Source organism: Hemitrygon akajei, chromosome 3 (genome assembly GCF_048418815.1).
Source record: "Hemitrygon akajei chromosome 3, sHemAka1.3, whole genome shotgun sequence".
NCBI classification, from domain to species: Eukaryota; Metazoa; Chordata; class Chondrichthyes; order Myliobatiformes; family Dasyatidae; genus Hemitrygon; species Hemitrygon akajei.
This window is the reverse complement of record NC_133126.1, coordinates 205,630,513-205,649,476: the sequence shown is the minus strand read 5'-3', so window position 1 is coordinate 205,649,476 and position 18,964 is coordinate 205,630,513. Positions and strand designations below refer to the sequence as shown.

The 18,964-nt window shown below is 43.2% G+C and overlaps 1 protein-coding gene across 4 annotated transcripts in view; it reads left to right on the top strand.

The window, feature by feature from the left end:
* The window catches only part of LOC140725800 (tumor protein 63-like), a 166,777-nt gene that overhangs the window by 17,557 nt on the left and 130,256 nt on the right, over nucleotides 1-18,964 (top strand). Inside the window, exon 2 of one of the 4 annotated variants that reach the window (XR_012098464.1) lies at nucleotides 3,927-4,075. The exons of the other annotated variants lie outside the window; for them this stretch is intronic. The gene's annotated coding sequence lies outside the window, so the exon portion shown is untranslated. Of the gene's footprint in view, nucleotides 1-3,926; nucleotides 4,076-18,964 lie in introns of those variants that run through there. 4 annotated transcript variants of the gene reach the window in all.

Below are 18,964 nucleotides of genomic sequence, written 5' to 3'. Positions count from 1 at the left end.
CACCCCCTCCATCCCCACTCCTCCCTCTCCCACACACCACCTTAACCCCCACTCCTCCCTCTCCCACACACCCCCTCCATCCCCACTCCTCCCTCTCCCACACACCACCTTAACCCCCACTCCTCCCTCTCCCACACACCCCCTCCATCCCCACTCCAACTTACCCCTTCCCTTCCTCACACGCACCCCCACAGGCACAACCCCGACACCCCACGCGCACCACCCACCTGTCTGAATGGGGTTTAATATCACTGGCATGTGTTGTGAAATTTGTTGTTTTTTGGCAGCAGTAAATTGTAATACTTGGTAAAATAACTATTAGAATAATTAATGTATTTAGAAAAATAAATTAATGCAAAAGGAGTGCAAAAATAAGTTGAGGTAGTGTTCATGGGTTCATTGTGCACTCACCCTTTCAATGAGACTGGTGTGTGTTCCCTCCATATCCCCTTCCACCAGTTTGAACTCTCCAGGGCAGACTGGTGAGTCTACCTCTCTGCTCCCTGCTGCTGAGCCAGCCTTCCTGCTCCCCACTCAGTCTCAGACATCACTTGCAAATTGAGAGTGAGATTCGCTGGCACACTTCATAACTTCCTGTAATAACTGATAGTCGCAGAAGTTATTGTCACTTGGACAGTTTTCTTTCAAAAACAAATTCTACAAATGGGATACTTTAGAAGAATGAGGGGAGAACTCATTGAAATCTATTAAATATTGAAAGGCCGAGATAGAGTGGATGTGGAGAGGATGTTTCCTTTAGAGGAGCAGTTTAGGACCAGAGGATGCAGTCTCAGAATAGAGGGACATCCATTTAGAACAGAGATGAGGAGTTTCTTTAGCCAGAGGGTGGTGAATCGGGAATTCACTGCCACAGACGGCTGTGGAGGACAAGTCATTGGGTATATTTAAAGCGGAGGTTGATAAGTTCTTGGTTAGTCAGGGTATCAAAGGTTATTGGGAGAAGGCAGGAGGATGAGATTGAGATAATAAATCAGCCATGATGGAATGGCGGAGCAGACTTGATGGGTGGATGGCCTAATTCTGCTTCTGTGTCTCATGGTCAAATACCCTGAAGGAATGCACTTCAACTGGGTTACATTAAACTAAAAAGAGCTCAAGTCTTTCTTGGAGAAGCTCAAATGTCACAGCCAATTGCCTTCACTGCTTGAGGTATTTGAAACTTTTATTCACTTGGTATTTTAGTGGACAAAAGTAAGGGAACTGGACACTCAGGGACTTGGGCAATACTTTTTTTTTGTAACTATGTTTTTCTGCTGTCGTAATTATATGTGCTGTGTGGTTTGACGTTTTACATCTTGGCTCCAGAGGAATGCTGTATTCATACTGTGGTTGAATGTGAGTTAAGCTTGAACTTGAATCTATGTGCAAATTGGCGGCAAATCAGACTTGGAAAATCCTAATATATTCCTGAACATATCAGGTCTTCTTGTCTTAAATTTGAACACAGCATTTGATGCTGTAGATCACATCATTCTCATAAACCATCGTAGTCAATGGGCAATTCTTTCTGGTACTGCCTTAAGCTGGTTTCAGTCTTATATACCAGAAGAAAATTCTTTGTTAGCTATGGTGATGGTGTGTCCAAAATTGTGTTTGGTGTGCTGCAAAGATCAATCATTGGCCTGTTTTTATTCTCACTCTACGTGCTCCCATTAGGTCAGATAATTTATTTCAGAGCATAAGGCAAATGATCACAGTAATGTAGACAACACACAACTGTATTTGTCTTATTACATCAGATGACCCTGAGGCTCTAAACCCTCTGGTCCGATGTCTTACTAACATTACAGAATGGATGAGTTCGAATTTCCTTAGACTAAATTAGGGAAAAATCAGAAATATGGGTTATTGGCAATAAAAAAAAGTGAATTTTAGAAATAAACTATCATTGACCTTACAAAAATCAAGCCAGATGTTATTATTGACTTTGAGCTACATTTCAAATCACATATTAACAATATTATTAAGACTGTGTTCATTCATTTAATGAACACTGCACGTGTTAGCTATCTTATAACATCTCATGCAGTTGATTTGTTTTTAGCAGATTAGACTCCTGTAGTACACTGTTTTCAGGACTGCCTTAGAAAGATATGTCGGCTGCAGATTGTTCAAAATGCAGCAGTGTGAATCTTAACCAAAAAAATAAAGCACTTTTCACTGGTTTTGGCATCATTACACTGGATGCCTGCGTCCTCAGGATCAATTTTAAAGTACTCTTCACTGTATATTAGTCTTTGAATAATCTAGACACTCCATATTATTTGGAATGTCTATCCCCTTAAATCTCGAATCATAATCTTAGGTCTGTGAATTCTGGTTTGCTTGGTGTTCCTCGAGCCAAGCATATAAGAACTGGTGATGCAGCATTTTGCTCTTATTCACCAAAAATCTAGAATAGTCTACTGACTGAGATACACCAGCTAGAACTGTGCCAAGTGTCAAAACACTTCTAAACAGTTACTTTTTCAATTTGGCTTGTATATTTGGTATATTCAATTACATTTTGTTCAAAATATAATATTTGTCTTATGATTTTTAATTTTGTCTGGTGTTTATATGAGTATATAGATTTATCTTTACAATCTATGTAAATCACTTTGAGCCTGTATCTTAATGATTGAAAGGTGCTGCATAAACAAAGTTATTATGAAATGTACTTTCTATATAATCCTGAATAGCTTTTGCAAGTAAGGTCATTGAGTTTAATTTTCATAAAATTATTTTGCCAAAGTTTGAAAAACTTAATTCTGATGTTGTTCCAGACATCATCTGGGCAAGCAGTAGAACTTGCCTTATTCAGTTATAATTACCAGCCTGTATGATTTGGTATATGTGTCTGGAATGTGCTGCCTGGGGTGGTGGTAGAAGCAGAAACATTAGAGACTTTTAAGAGATGTTTCGTTTAGATAGGCACATGAATGTGAGGAAGGTTATAGACATTGGGTGGGCAGAAGAGATTAGTTGGTCATTTTAATTGGCCATTAATTTAGTTAACCGATTTAATTGGTTTTGTACAACATTGTGGGCCAAAGGGCCTGTTCCTGTGCTGTGTTCTGCATTTCACACTAGTGCTGTTGGTGGATCTTCAGCTCAGTGAAAGATGCCTTTTAGTTTGACCAAAACTTGTTAGCTTGTAAACACATCAAGATGTCTGTGAGGGAATGCATATTCCAGGCTGCAGGAGTGCGTGCTGAGGTACTCGTCGCAAAAGCCTCCTGGGGGAGGACCACAGACAGTATAGGGCTCTTCCACTATTGGGCAGTTGGGTGAGGAAGCCCCTCACTTGTTGCATCCCACGGGGGCCACACGAGGAGCAACCGTCCTATTAGTTTAAGGAATGTAACAGAACACGACATAACACATTAACTATCAATGTCAGAATCAGAATTAAATTTAATGCCACTGGCATATGTCATTAAGAGGAATAGACAGAGTGGACAGCCAACACCTCTTCCCCAGGGCACCACTGCTCAGTACAAGAGGACATGGCTTTAAGGTAAGGGGAGGGAAGTTCAAGAGGGATATTAGAGGAAGGTTTTTCACTCAGAGAGTGGTTGGTGCGTGGAATGCACTGCCTGAGTCAGTGGTGAAGGCAGATACACTAGTGAAGTTTAAGAGACTACTAGACAGGTATACGGAGGAATTTAAGGTGGGGGGATATATAGGAGGCAGGGTTTAAGGGTCGGCACAACATTATGGGCCGAAGGGCCTGTACTGTGCTGTATTGTTCTATATTCTATTAAATATGCTGTTTGCCGCAGCCAGCAGTACATTACAATACATAAACTATGGATTACTATGTATATATAAAATAGGTAGTGTACATTGGTTCACTGTCCATTCAGAAATCCGATGGCAGCCGGGAAGAAAGTGTTCCTAAAATGATGAATGTGTGTTTTCAGACTCCTGTACCTTCTCCCTGATGGTAGCAACGAGAAACGGGCATGTCCTGGGTGTTGCTGCCTTTTTGAGGCATTGCCTTTTGAAGATGGAGAGGCGAGTGCCCATGATGGAGCTGGCTGAATTTACAACTTTCTGCAGCCTTTGAAAAAACATGGCAATTTATTTTGTAAATAATTTTTATTAAAAATAAATTTTATTATGCTAAGTAAAAATGTGTCAGCTTTTGACCCAGTATCAGGTTTATTATCACTATTATGGCATTTGTTTTGTGGAAGCAGTACAAAAAATACTGTATGTTACAATCTAAGAAATAGAAAAAGAATAAATAAGTAACGCAAAAAGTGAGGTAGTATTTAAGAGTTAAAGGACTGTTGAGGAATCTGATGGCAAAGCTGAAAAGGTTCTTCCTAAAACGTTGAGTATGTGTCATCAGGCTCCTGTACCTGGGTCATGTCCTGGATAGTGAGGGCCCCCAAAGCTAGATGCTGCCACCTCGAAGCATCACCGATTGAAGATGTCCTTGATGATAGGGAGGCTAGAGCCCATGATGGAGCTGGCTGAGTTTTAGAGATGGTCTGTAACTCACCAAATATTCAAGATTGTTAATGTCATATGCAGTATACAACAGTAAAGGAGAATTAAATAATTATTACTCTATATCAGATGCAGCACAGAAAACCGTAACAATAAAACACTTTAATAAATATACATGATAGCTAATATAGAGAGATTGATCATATATTACTAATAATTATTGTTTCTTCTCTCTCCCTCTAAATGATGGTTGTAGTTGGGACTGAATGTTCAAGGTTATACGTTATATTGGAGGGATAGGAAGGTAGGCAGAGGGGGTGGAGTGGCTCTGCTGGTAAAGAATGGCATCAAATCAGTAGGAAGATGTGACATAGGATCAGAAGATGTTGAATCCTTGTGGGTTGAGTTAAGAAACTGCAAGGGTAAAAGGACATTGATAGCAGTTATATACAGGCCTCCCAACAGCGGCTGGGAGGTGGACCACAGATTACAACAGGAAATAGAAAAGGCGAGACAAAAGGGCAACGTTATGGTAGTGGTGGGAGATTTTACCATGCAGGTTGATTGGGGAAAAACAGTTTAGTAATAGATCACAAGAGAGTGAGTTTGTTGAAAGTCTACGAGATGGCTTTTTGGAGCAGTTTGTTGCTGAGCCTACTAGTGAATCAGCTATACTGGATTGGGTGGTATGTAATGAACCAGAGGCAATTAGGGAGCTTAAGGTAAAAGAACCCTTAGGAACCAGTGATCACACTGTGATTGTATTCAACTTGAAATCTGATAGGGAGAGAGTAAGGTCTGATGTAGCAGTATTTCAGTGGAGTACGGGAAATTACAGTGGTATGAGAGAGGAGTTGGCCAAAGTAAATTGGGAAGAGCTCCTGGCAGGGATGGCAGCAGAGCAGCAATGGCGTGAGTTTCTGGGAAAAATGAGGACATATATTCCAAAAATGAAGAAATACTCAAATAGTAATATAGTACAACTGTGGCTGACAAGGGAAGTCAAAGCTATTGTAAAAGAAAAAGAAAGGGCATACAACAAAGCAAAAATTAGTGGGAAGATAGAGGATTAGGAAGTTGTTAAAAACCTACAGAGAGCAAATAAAAAATATTAGAAGGGAAAAGATGAAATATGAAAGCAAGTTAGGAAATAATATCAGAGTGGATAGTAGAAGTGTTTTCAAGTATGTTAAAAATAAAAGAGAAATGAAAGTGGATATAGGACCACTAGAAAATGAGGCAGGAGAAATAATAATGGGGACAAGAAGATGGCTGATGAACGAAATGAGTATTTTGTGTCGTTCTTCACTGTGGAAGACACTAGCAATATGATTGATGTTGTAGTGTCTGAACGAAGAGAAGTGGGTGTAGTTACTGTTACAAGAGAGAAGATGCTCACAAGACTGAAAGAGCTAAAGGTACATAAGTCACCCAGACCAGAGGAACTGCACGCTAGGGTTCTGAAAGAGGTAACGTTAGAGATTGTGGTGGCATTAGAAATTATCTTTTAAAAAATCATTGGACTCTGGCATGGTGCCAGAGGACATGAAAATTGTAAATGTTACTCCACTCTTTAAGAGAGGAAGGCAAGGAAATAATAGACCAGTTAGCCTGACCTCAGTGGTTGGGAAGATGTTGGAGCCAATTGTTAAGGATGAGGTTATGAAGTACTTGGTGACACAAGACAAGACAGGAGAAAGTCAGCATGGTTTCCTTCAGCAAAAATCCTGCCTGACAAACCTGTTGGAATTTTTTGAGGTGATTACATGTAGGATTGATAAAGGGGATGCAGTGGTTGTTGTGTATTTGGACTTTCAGAAGGCCTTTGACAAGGTACCACACATGAGTCTGCTTAGCAAGTTAAGACCATAAGAGAAAGGAGGAGAAGTAGGCCATTCAGCCCATTGACTCTGCTCCACCATTCAATCATGGGCTGATCCAATTCTTCCAGTCATCCCCACTCCCCTGCCTTCTCCCCATACCCTTTGATACCCTGGATAATCAAGAACCTATCTATCTCTGCCTTAAATGCACTCAATGACTTGGCCTCCACAGCTGCTCGTGGCAACAAATTCCACCGATTTATCACCCTCTGACTAAAGTAATTTCTAAGCATCTCTGTTCAAAGTGGACATCCTTCAATCCTGAAGTTGTACTCTCTTGTCCTAGACTCCCCTCCTATGGGAAATAACTTTGCCATATCTAATCTGTTCAGGCCTTTTAACATTTGGAATGTTTCCATGTGATCCCCCCCTCATTCTCCTGAACTCCAGGGAATACATCCCAAGAGCTGCCAGACATTCCTCATATGGTAACCCTTTTATTAATAGTTTGCCTGTTTATTTCTTCCACCGAAGTGCATGACCATACGCTTTCCAACGTTGTATTTCATTTGCCACTTCTTTGCCCATTCCCCTAAAATATCGAAGTCTCTCTGCAGGCTCTCTGTTTCCTCAACATGACCCGCTCCTCCACCTATCTTTGTATCATCGGCAAATATAGCCACATATATGTTAATCCCATAGTCCAAATTGTTGAAGTACTTGGTAAAAAGCAGCGGTCCCAACACTGACCCCTGTGGTACTCAACTGGCAGCCAGCCAGAATAGGATCCCTTTATCCCTACTCTGTTTTCTGCCGATCAGCCAATACAGTACTTCACCCATGCTAGTAACTCCCCTGTAATTCCATGGGATCTTGCCTCGCTAAGCAGCCTTCTGTGTAGCACCTTGTCAAAGGCCTTCTGAAAATCCAAGTACACCACGTCTACTGCATCTCCTTTGTCTACCCTGCTTGTAATTTCCTCAAAGAATTGCAGTAGGTTAGTCAGGCAGGATTTTCCTTTCAGGAAACAATGCTGCTTTGGCCTATCTTGTCATGTGCCTCCAGGTACTCCGTAATTTCATCCCTAACAATCGATTCCAGCAACTTCCCAACCACTGATGTCAGGCTAACAGGTCTATAGTTTCCTTTCTGCTGCCTCCCACCCTTGTTAAATAGCAGAGTAACATTTGCAATTTTCCAGTCATCTGGTACAATGCCAGAATCTATCGATTCTTGAAAGATCAGCGTTAATGCCTCTGCAATCTCTCCAGCTACTTTCGTCAGAACCCGAGGATGCACTCCATTAGGTCCAGGAGATTTATTCACCCTCACACCATTAAGCTTCCTGAGCACCTTCACATACTTCACTTCCCTGACACTCTTGAATGTCTGGTATACAGTGACTAGTGAATGCAGTGACTAGTGGGGTACCACAAGGCTTAGTGCTGGGACTCCAGTTGTTTACAATATATATTAATGATTTAGACAAGGGAATTAAATGCAGCGTCTCCAAGTTTGCGGATGACACGAAGCTGGGCGGCGGTGTTAGCTGTGAGGAGGATGCTAAGAGGATGCAGGGTGACTTGGATAGGTTAGGTGAGTGGGCAAATTTATGGAAGATGCAATTTAATGTGGATAAATGTGAGGTTATCCACTTTGGTTGCAAGAACAGGAAAACAGATTATTATCTGAACGGTGGCCGATTAGGAAAAGGGGAGATGCAACGAGACCTGGGTGTCATTGTACACCAGTCATTGAAGGTGGGCATGCAGGTACAGCAGGCGAGGAAAAAGGCAAATGGTATGTTGGCATTCATAGCGAAAGAATTTGAGTACAGGAGCAGGGAGGTTCTACTGCAGTTGTACAAGGCCTTGGTGAGACCACACCTAGAATATTGTGTGCAGTTTTGGTCCCCTAATCTGAGGAAAGACATTCTTGCCATAGAGGGAGTACAGAGAAGGTTCACCAGATTGATTCCTGGGATGGCAGGACTTTCATATGAAGAAAGACTGGATCAACTAGGCTTATACTCACTGGAATTTAGAAGATTGAGGGGGGATCTTATTGAAACGTATAAAATTCTAAAGGGATTGGACAGGCTAGATGCAGGAAGATTGTTTCCGATGTTGGGGAAGTCCAGAACGAGGGGTCCCAGTTTAAGGATAAAGGGGAAGCCTTTTAGGACCGAGATGAGGAAAAACTTCTTCACACAGAGAGTGGTGAATCTGTGGAATTCTCTGCCACAGGAAACAGTTGAGGCCGGTTCATTGGCTATATTTAAGAGGAAGTTAGGTATGGCCCTTGTGGCTAAAGGGATCAGGGGGTATGGAGAGAAAGCAGGTACAGGGTTCTGAGTTGGATGATCAGCCATGATCATACTGAATGGCGGTGCAGGCTCGAAGGGCTGAATGGCCTACTCCTGCACCTATTTTCTATGTTTCTATACTACAGATGTCTTCCACTGTGAAGACTGATGCAAAATACGCATTCAGTTCCTCTCCCATCTGTGTCTCTCATTACAATATCTCCAGCATTGTTTCCTATTGATCCTATATCTACCTTCAAATCTCTTTTACCTTTTATATACTTAAAAAAACTTTTAGTATCTTCTTTGACATTAGTTGCCAGCTTCCTTTCATAATCCAACTTTTCCTTCCTAATGACCTTCTTAGTTTCCTTCTGCAAGTTTGTAAAGCTTCCCAATCCTCTATCTGCCCACTGGCTTTGGCTTCCTTGTATGCCCTCTCTTTTGCTTTTACTTTGGCTCTGACTTCATTTGTCAACCACGGTAGTGTCCTTCCATTCGAAAATTTCTTCTTATTTGGAATATATCTGTTTTGCCCTTCCCTCATTTTTCGCAGAAACTCCAGCCATTGCTGCTCTGCTGTACTTCCTGCTCGTGTCCCTTTCTAGTCAACCTTGGCCAGTTCCCCCTCTCATGAGTTTGTAATTTCCTTTATTCCACTGAAATATAGACACATTGGAATTTAGTTTCTCCTTCTCAATTTTCAAAATGAATTCAATCATATTGTGATCACTGTTTCCTAAGGGTTCCTTAACCTTCTGCTCTCTTACCACCTCCAGATCATTGCACAGCTCCCAATCCAGCACAGCCGATCCCCTAGTGGGCTCAACAACAAGCTGTTCTAAAAATGTCATCTCATAGACATCCTACAAATTCTCTCTCAAAGTCCAGTACTGACCTGGTTTTCCCAATCCATTTTCATGTTAAAATCCCCAACGATTATCATGACCTTGCCTGTATACAACTGCCATTAGGGTCCTTTTACCCTTGCCATTTTTTTAACTCAACCCATAGAGACTCTACACCTTCCCATCCTATGTCATCCCTTTCTGATTGGTAGGAGGCAGTGAGTGGGAATAAAATAATCCTTCCTAGTTGGCTGCCAGAGGGTAGAGGTGTTCTGCAGGGGTCGGTGTTGGGACCACTTCTTTTTATGCTGTATATACAGGTCCACAATCACTCATCCAAAATTCTGGAATCTGAAAAGCACAGTTTTTTTTTCATGGAGTGTGGAGCGTGTCGTAACAAGGCTTGTTTGTCGCACCAACAGCTGACGTCACTCAGGCTGCCAGACGTCAGTTGTGGCTCAGCGCTTCTACTGGTTACACGTGCATTTGCTGTTCGCTGATATTTTGTGTTGACTGTTGACTTTGTGTTTAATTTCACTGTGAAAATGTCAAAAAAGAGCTGCAGATACCCCTATGGGTAACAATGAGAAAAAAGAGAAGGAAGCATCTATTATTATCAATAACTTGGAAAGTGAAGTTATTGCAGAAGCTTGATTGTGGTGTGTCTGTGTGACGTCTTACTGAAGAATATGGTGTCTGAACTACCACTGTATATGATTCAAAGAAACAGACAAGTTAGTGAAGTTTTATAGTGACAGTGAATACCATGAACTAATGAAAAATAGGAAAATGCTGCATAGGGCAAAAAATGAAGATCTTGACCGTGTGTTGATTGAGTGGATCAGGCAACGAAGAAGTGAACGTATGCTACTGAATGGTATGTTGATCATGAAACAAACTAGAATATACCATGAAGAACTGAACATTGAAGGTGAGTGTCAATATTCAGAGGGTTGGCTGCAGAAATTTAAGAAGCGTCATGGTGTAAAATATCTGAAAATCTCTGGTGAAAAAGCTTCTGCTGATCATGAAGCAGCTGAAAATTACTTTGATAAATTTGCCAAGATAATATCTGATGACAGCCTTGGCCCTGAACAAATTTACAGTGCTGATGAAAACTTATTCTTGGGTGTGACAATGAAACGAAAGTGTAAGTAAGAGGAAGCTGACATTGAAGAAGTGCTGAACATTGACAATGATGCACCTGTTGTGCATTTCTTGAGTGATGGGGAAATTGCTGAAATGCTGATAAATGCAGGTAAGCATGAAGATAGTAGTGATGATGATGACATAGTGAACAAAGGTGAAAAAAATCTCCACGGACGAGATGGTGAAAATGTGTGATCAGTTAATTGCTGGCCTTGAAAAACGTGCATTTATCAGTGAGCAAGAGATTATGGCAGTTTACTCAGTTAAAGAGAGGTTGCTTTGACATAAACCTATGTTACTGAGACAGATGACACTTGAAGAAGTCTTTAAAATGCCATCTGTCGTAGTGCTGTTTCATAACTTGAGAATCCTGTTCCTGGCCCATCAGGTACTTGTAGATATTTAGCTTTGTTTGCCAGACGTAATGCAACTTAACTAGAGGTACCTGTACGTATTGAACCTGTATATGTCCTAGAGTATTTATGCTTTACATTTATTCCAATAAGTTATTTACCATGTGTTTGATTCTGTTTGTTTGAAGCTGTATATTTTTATGTTTTATTGAATGTTTTTGTTGGAAATAAAATGTACTACTGTATGGTCTATAATTATCCCACTATTTCATTTATTAGTATATTGCTCTATAAATAAACTGTAATAGTATTTGTAAAAAAGCGCAGATCGGGAAAACCCAGAAGCTCTCTCTCCAGCACTCGTTGTTTAAGCATGTACAGACTTTTTTTTCTTGTCATTATTCCCTAAACAATACAGTATAGCAACTATTTAGATAGCATTTACATTGTATTAGGTACTTTAAGAAATCTAGAGATGATTTAAAGTACATATACGGGAGGATGTGCGTAGGTCCGGAGCTCCCCTGGGTCCTAAAGTCCACCCACACGGAGACAGGTTAATTATCAATATAATTACCAATTTTCTGAAAACCAAAGAATTCTGATTTCTGAAATGCAACTGGCCCCAAGGATTTTGGATAAGGGATTGTGGACCTGTAAATGATTTAGATAATGGAATAGATGGCCTTGTTGCCAAGTTTGCAGATGATATGAATGAAGATTGAACAGCATAGAACATAGAATAGTACAGCACAGTACAGGCCCTTCATCCCACAATGTTGTGCTGACCCTTAAGCCCTGCCTCCCATATAATACCCCACCTTAAATTCCTCCATATACCTGTCTAGTAGTCTCTTAAATTTCACTAGTGTATCTCCCTCCACCACTGACTCAGGCAGTGCGTTCCACATACCAACCACTCTCTGAGTACAAAATTTCCTCTAATAATTCCCTTGAACTTCCCTCCCCTTACCTTAAAGCCATGTCCTCTTGTACTGAGCAGTGGTGCCCTGGGGAGGAGGCAGTGGCCGTCCACTCTGTCTATTCCTCTTAATATCTTGTATCCCTCTATCATGTCTCCTCTCATCCTCCTTCTCTTCAGAAAGTAAAGCCCTGGCTCCCTTAATCTCTGATCATAATCCATACTCTCTAAACCAGGCAACTTCCTGGTAAATCTCCTCTGTACCCTTTCCAGTGCTTCCACATCCTTCCTATAGTGAGGCAACCAGAACTGGACACAGTACTCCAAGTGTGGCCTAACCAGAGTTTTATAGAGCTGCATCATTACATCACTTCTCTTAAACTCTATCCCTCTACTTGTGAAAGCTAACACCCCATAAGCTTTCTTAACTACCCTATCTACCTGTGAGGCAACTTTCAGGGATCTGTGGACATGTACCCCCAGATCCCTCTGCTCCTCCACACTACCAAGTATCCTGCCATTTACTTTGTACTCCGCCTTGGAGTTTGTCCTTCCAAAGTGTAGCACCTCGCACTCCTCCGGGTTGAACTCCATCTGCCATTTCTCAGCCCACTTCTGCATCCTATCAATGTCTCTTTGCAATCTTCGACAATCCTCTACACTATCTACAACACCACCAACCTTTGTGTCGTCTGCAAACTTGCCAACCCACCCTTCTACCCCCACATCCAGGTCGTTAATAAAAATCATGAAAAATAGAGGTCCCAGAACAGATCCTTGTGGGACACCACTAATCACAACCTGCCAATCCGAATGTACTCTCTCCACCACGACCGTCTGCTTTCTGCAGGCAAGCCAATTCTCTATCCACCTGGCCAAACTTCCCTAGATCCCATGCCTTCTGACTTGCTGAATAAGCCTACCATGTGGAATGGTAGGGATTGGTGCAGGTAGTGTTGAGGAAACAGATAGGATGCAGAAGAACTTGGACAGATTAGCAGAATGGGGAAGAAAGTGGCAAATGAAATACAATGTCGGAAAATGCATGGTCATGCACTTTGGTAGTATAAATAAATGTACGGACTATTTTCTAAACAGGGAGAAAATCCAGTAATCTGAGATGCGGAGGGACTTGGGAGTCCTTTTGCAGAACACCTGAAGGTTAACTTGCAGGTCGAGTTGGTGATGAGGAAGGCAAATGCCATGGTAGCATTCATTTCTAGAGTTCTAGAATACAAGAGCAGGGATGTGATGCTGAGGCTTTATAAGGCACTGGTGAGGCCTCACCTTGAGTATTGTGAACAGTTTTGGGCCCCTCAACCTAGAAAAGATGTGCTGGCATTGGAGAGGATCTAGAGGAGGTTTACAAGGATGATTCCAGGCATGAAAGGGTTATCATTCGAGGAACGTTTGATGGCTCTGGGTCTGTACTCGCTGAAATTCAGAAGGATGAGCTGGGGAATCTCTTTGAAACCTTTCGAATGTTGAAAGGCCTAGACAGAATAGATGTGGAAAGGATGTTTCCCATGGTGTGAGAGTCTAGGACAAGAGGGCACAGTTTCAGGATAGAGGGGCTCCCTTTCAAAAGAGAAATGTGGACAAATTCATTTAGCCAAAGGATGGTGAATTTGTGGAATTTGTTACCACATGCAGCTGTGGAGGCCAGCTCATTGGGTGTATTTAAGGCAGAGATTGATAGGTTCTTGATTGGACATGGTATCAAAGGTTACGGGGAGAAAGCCGGGAACTGGGGTTGAGAAGCTTTAAAGAAAAGGATCAGCCGTGATGGCCTAATTCTGCTCCCATGTCTTTTGGTCTTATCAGAGAGCATCCACGCTAGGACCAACAGACTCAAAAACAGTATGACTGATTAACACCTCCCACCACATGCCCCCACCACCATTGCACTATCAATCCCATCAGTCGCCTTATTTATAGACACTCCTGTGACTCCATGCAATCATGTATATAATAGGTTAAGAATTTATTCCCTGGAGTACAGGAGAATGAATGGAGATTTGGTGGAGGCATAAAAAATTATGAAGGGTATAGATAGGCTAAATGTGAGCAGGTATTCAAATGTAGAATATAAATTCTGCACTACTTTATTGCTTTAACTTGAACTACCTCAATGCACTATTAAAAGTGGTACATTTCCAAACATTCACATTATGATACCTCGCTTTTACGAAAGACCTACATTAGTTACCTGTTTTCGCTAACCAAAGAGTTTTTGCTTTGATGAAAAAAGGCAGTGCGCGCCCCGAGTAGCCACGCTCCTCCCTCAGAACTGCATTCAGCATTAAGCTGCCATCGCTTAAACACGTGTCTGTGAGCATCTGTGCTTCATCTCGATTTATTTTGTGTATCTGTTAGCAAGATGTGTCCTAAGGTATTGGAAAAGCCTAAGGGAGCTTGTAGGGGTGCTGCGCTTAGCGTAAAACTGAACATAATTAAGCGTTTCGATCGTGGTCAACGAAGTAAGGACATTGTCCATGCATTGAACTTGCCTGAGTCCACCATTCGCACTATTTACACGCCGAGAGAAAGAATCTTGAAAGCTGCGGATGTTACTATTGCAAACACGAGGAAATCTGCAGATGCTGGAAATTCAAGCAACACACACAAAATGCTGATAGAACGCAGCAGGCCAGGCAGCATCTATAGGGAGAAGCACTGTCGACGTTTCAGGCCGAGACCCTTTGTCAGGACTAACAAAAGCAAGATAGTAAGAGATTTGAAAGTGGGGGGGGGGGGGGAATGCGAAATGATAGAGGATTGGAGGTGGTGGGATGAGGCTAAGAGCTGGAAAGGTGATTGGCAAAAGGGATACAGAGCTGGAGAAGGGAAAGGATCATGGGACGGGAGGCCTCGGGAGAAAGAAAGGGGGAAGGGAGCACCAGAGGGAGATGGAGAACAGGCATAGAGAGAGAGAAAAACACAACTAAATATATCAGGGATGGGTAAGAAGGGAAATAGGGGCATTAACAGAAGTTAGAGAAGTCAATGTTCATGCCATCAGGTTGGAGGCTACCCAGCTGGTATATAAGGTGTTGTTCCTCCAACCTGAGTGTGGCTTCATCTTGACAGTAGAGGAGGTCATGGATAGACATATCAGAATGGGAATGGGACGTGGAATTAAAACGTGTGGCCACCGGGAGATCCTGCTTTCTCTGGCAGACCGAGTGTAGGTGTTCAGCGAAACGGTCTCTCAGTCTGCGTTGGGTCTCACCAATATATAAAAGGCCACACCGGGAGCACCAGACGCAGTATACCACACCAGCCGACTCACAGGTGAAGTGTCACCTCACCTGGAAGGTCTGTCTGGGGCCCTGAATGGTGGTGAGGGAGGAAGTGTAAGGGCAGGTGTAGCACTTGTTCCGTTTACAAGGATAAGTGCCAGGAGGGAGATTGGTGGGAAGGGATGGGGGTGACGAATGGACAAGGGAGTCGAGTAGGGAGCGATCCCTGCGGAAAGCAGAAAGTGGGGGAGGGAAAGATGTGCTTGGTAGTGGGATCCCATTGGAGGTGGCGGAAGTTACGGAGAATTATACGTTGGACCTGGAGGCTGGTGAGGTGTTAGGTGAGGACAAGGGGAACCCTATCCCGAGTGGGGTGGCAGGCGGATGGGGTGAGGGTAGATGTGCGGGAAATGGGAGAGATGCATTTGAGAGCAGAGTTGATGGTGGACGAAGGGAAGCCCCTTTGTTTAAAAAAGGAAGACATCTTCGTCCTGGAATGAAAAGCCTCATCCTGAGAGCAGATGCGGCGGAGACAGAGGAATTGCGTCTCTACTGCTTCTTTTTGGATTCCAGACCGAACCAATTCCCCTCTACCACCACTCTCCTCAGTCTAGCGGAATTAGTTCTTACTCTCAATAATTTCTCCTTTGGCTCCTCCCACTTCCTCCAAACCAAAGGTGTAGCCATGGGGACCCGCATGGGTCCCAGTTATGCCTTCCTTTTTGTTGGCTTTGTGCAGCAGTCCATGTTCCAAGCCTATACGGGTGATTTGAAACTTAAACTGTTGATGTAGACAGGTGCTTGTGCACTGCTGCCACCCCTCCACCTCCCCACACTCCTTCACCTCCCCCCTCCCCACTCCTTCACCTCCCCCCTCCCCACTCCTTCACCTCCCCCTCCCTACCCCTTCACCTCCCCCCTCCCTACCCCTTCACCTCCCCCCTCCCCACTCCTTCACCTCCCCCTCCCCACTCCTTCACCTCCCCCTCCCCACTCCTTCACCTCCCTCCTCCCCACTCCTTCACCTCCCCCCTCCCCACTCCTTCACCTCCCCCCTCCCCACCCCTTCCAGAAGACAATGACCAACTCCGGTTTTGCTGACTTTGAGGCAAAGTTTGTCATGATACCATGTCACTTGCCTTTCCATCTCCTTCCTGTGCACTAACTCGTTTAAGATATGGGCACCGTGGTAGCATAGTGTTTAATGTGGTGCTGTTACAGCTCAGGACATTAGAGTTCGGAGTTCAATTCCAGCGTCCCCTGTAAGGACTTTGTATGTCCTCCCTGTGGAATGTGTGTGTTTCCTCCCACAGTCCAAAGACATCCCTGTTGGTGGGTTAATTGGTCATTGTAAGTTGTCCTGTTGTTAGGCTAGGGTTAATTCAGTGATTTGCTGAGCGCCACAGCTCAAAGTGCCCGTTCTGACTCTCTAAATGCAATAAAATGATCCACTCTGGTTTCATTTGCAAATTAAAATGATTCAGAAATGAAGAGCTGGGATGTGACTGTGTGCTCTGTGGAAAGCAGATGGGGAAGGGCCTTATTCTCAACTTCTGATATGTTTCTTTTTGTTCTTTCTTGCACAGGTGTCTCAAAAATAATGAGAAGTTTTATTAATATTCTGATCGTAATATGTCTGTTCACTTGAGCCCAATCTTTGTTACAGTTTGTCATCATCTGACTGTACACACATACAAGCAAATGAAACCGTTCCTCCAGACCACAGTCAAGTTTATTGTCATTTGACTGTACATATATACAGCCAAATGAAACTATGTTCCTCCAGAGTATGTTGTACTGATAAAAACTGTATCACATAGCACATAAAACAAATATTACCATAATTAATTTAATAAAATATAACTCAAAATGAATGCAGTCTGCAGCACAGGTAAGCAGTAAACAGCTTGCTGTCCTAGTGACGAGATCTCGGTGCTGGCAGGGTATTCAATCGTCTCACTGCCTGAGGGAAGAAGCTGTTTCCCAGTCTGACAGTCCCAGTCCTGATGCTCCTGTACCTCCTTCCTGATAGTAGTGGTCAAAGAGATTGTGGGATGGGCGGTAGGGGTGCTCACCAATGTTTTGGGCCCTTTGTCTGCAGCACTGTCAGTAAATGGTACAAATAGGGGGAAAGGGACATCCTGATGATCCTCTCAGCAATATTTATTCTCTGTAGAGTCTTGCGATCTGATGCCTTGCAGCCCCCATACCAAACAATAATGGGCCAGACAGGACACTCTTGGTCGTGCACCTATTAGAATGGGGGCGGGAAGCTTTGCAAGCCTCAATCTCCTCATAAGGTGTAGATGCAGCTGGACAGGGCAGTGTTGATGGTGCTCCTGCTGGAACGGAGATGGGAAGCCTTGGACGACTCAATCTCCCCTATTCTGCTGTCTACTCTTGGAAGAGACAGGCACAGCTCGGTGGAAAGTAAATTTGAAGAAAAACTGGGTGTGCTTAAAATGGCATTTTTCCAATAGTCCTGTAATAACGTCCTTTATTCCATATATTAAACTGACAATAGAATAATCCCATGAAGGTTAAGGCCTGCTGGTAATATTGTACTGTTCACTTAGCGGCAGGTGTTTCTTGTCAGTGATTCAAAGTGAAGGACGAGCCCAGCAGGCAGGGAGTGTCTCACTTTTCAAAAGGAAAGCTTTCTTTAAGTGTATGGTGCTTTGCTGTAGGGTGTAGGGCAGAATATTCTTATTTCCATCACATGGGAATCCCATTTTATAGCTGAGGTGTTAACTGTTTTACAGTCTTCATCAGCAGACCTTGGAAACTCCTAGTTCTGCAAGCCAATGTCTCAAACCCAGAAAGAATACTGATGTTTTCACTCGCACACTCGCATATACTCTTGCACACTCACACTCATGCCCCCACCCCTGCATACATTCGCACAAGCTCCCATGCTTTCACTCCTCCTGCCCTTGCATTCCCCATCCATTCACAGACTCACCAGAGCGTTCATGCCCCGGGATGCACTCGTGCTCTCACTCTCATTCTGTCTCACCCCCTTGCTCACCTTTGCAACCCTCCCACGCACCAGTTGGCCTATTAAGTCTTTTCCAGCTCACAGAGAAATGGACAGATTTTCTCAGTAACCTCTACTCCCCACAGTCCTTGCCTTGCAGCTACACAAGGGACAATTTACTCCGCCAGCCAATCCAACTGTGGGAAACTGGAGCATCCGGTCAAAACCCATAGTGTCAGTGAGAGTGTGTAAACAGCATTAGAGGTGGCTGGTGATACGAGGTAGTAACTCTACTAGCTGTCACACTGCTAATTTCACTTTCATTGCAGTGTTTAGTTTGTTTAAGGTTCCCATACTGTGCACAATTGTAAAGAAATACTTTGAACCAATATAGCCCAGGCAGTAGTAGCATACCCCCAGATTTGTGTTTGAAATGTAGGCTTTCCTGGTGAAGTCAGTAGGTAGTAATCGACTGTAGAATTGCCTCTTTACATTGGTGGTACAGCAGTAGAAAATGTGAGCACATCTCACACAGTCTCTCATGGTCCCAGAACATTTTCTACACAATCAGGAAAGCTCAGCAACACCTCTACTCTCTGAGACGCTGAAGAGAGCTGGACTATGCATATCAAAACTCATGTCATTCTACTGATATACATTGTAGAGAGAGAGCATCCTAGCAAGTTGCATCACTGCCTGGTACGGAAACCGCAGTGTGGCAGACTGAAAAACTAGAACAGGTAGCCAACACTGCCCAATGCATCACCAGCACCAGCCTACCCACCATCAAGGACATAGATAAAGATTCTGGAAAAGGGCCAGCCTGCTCATGGACTGTTCGTCCCACTCACATCAGGGCATTCACACTAGGGCTACCAGACTCA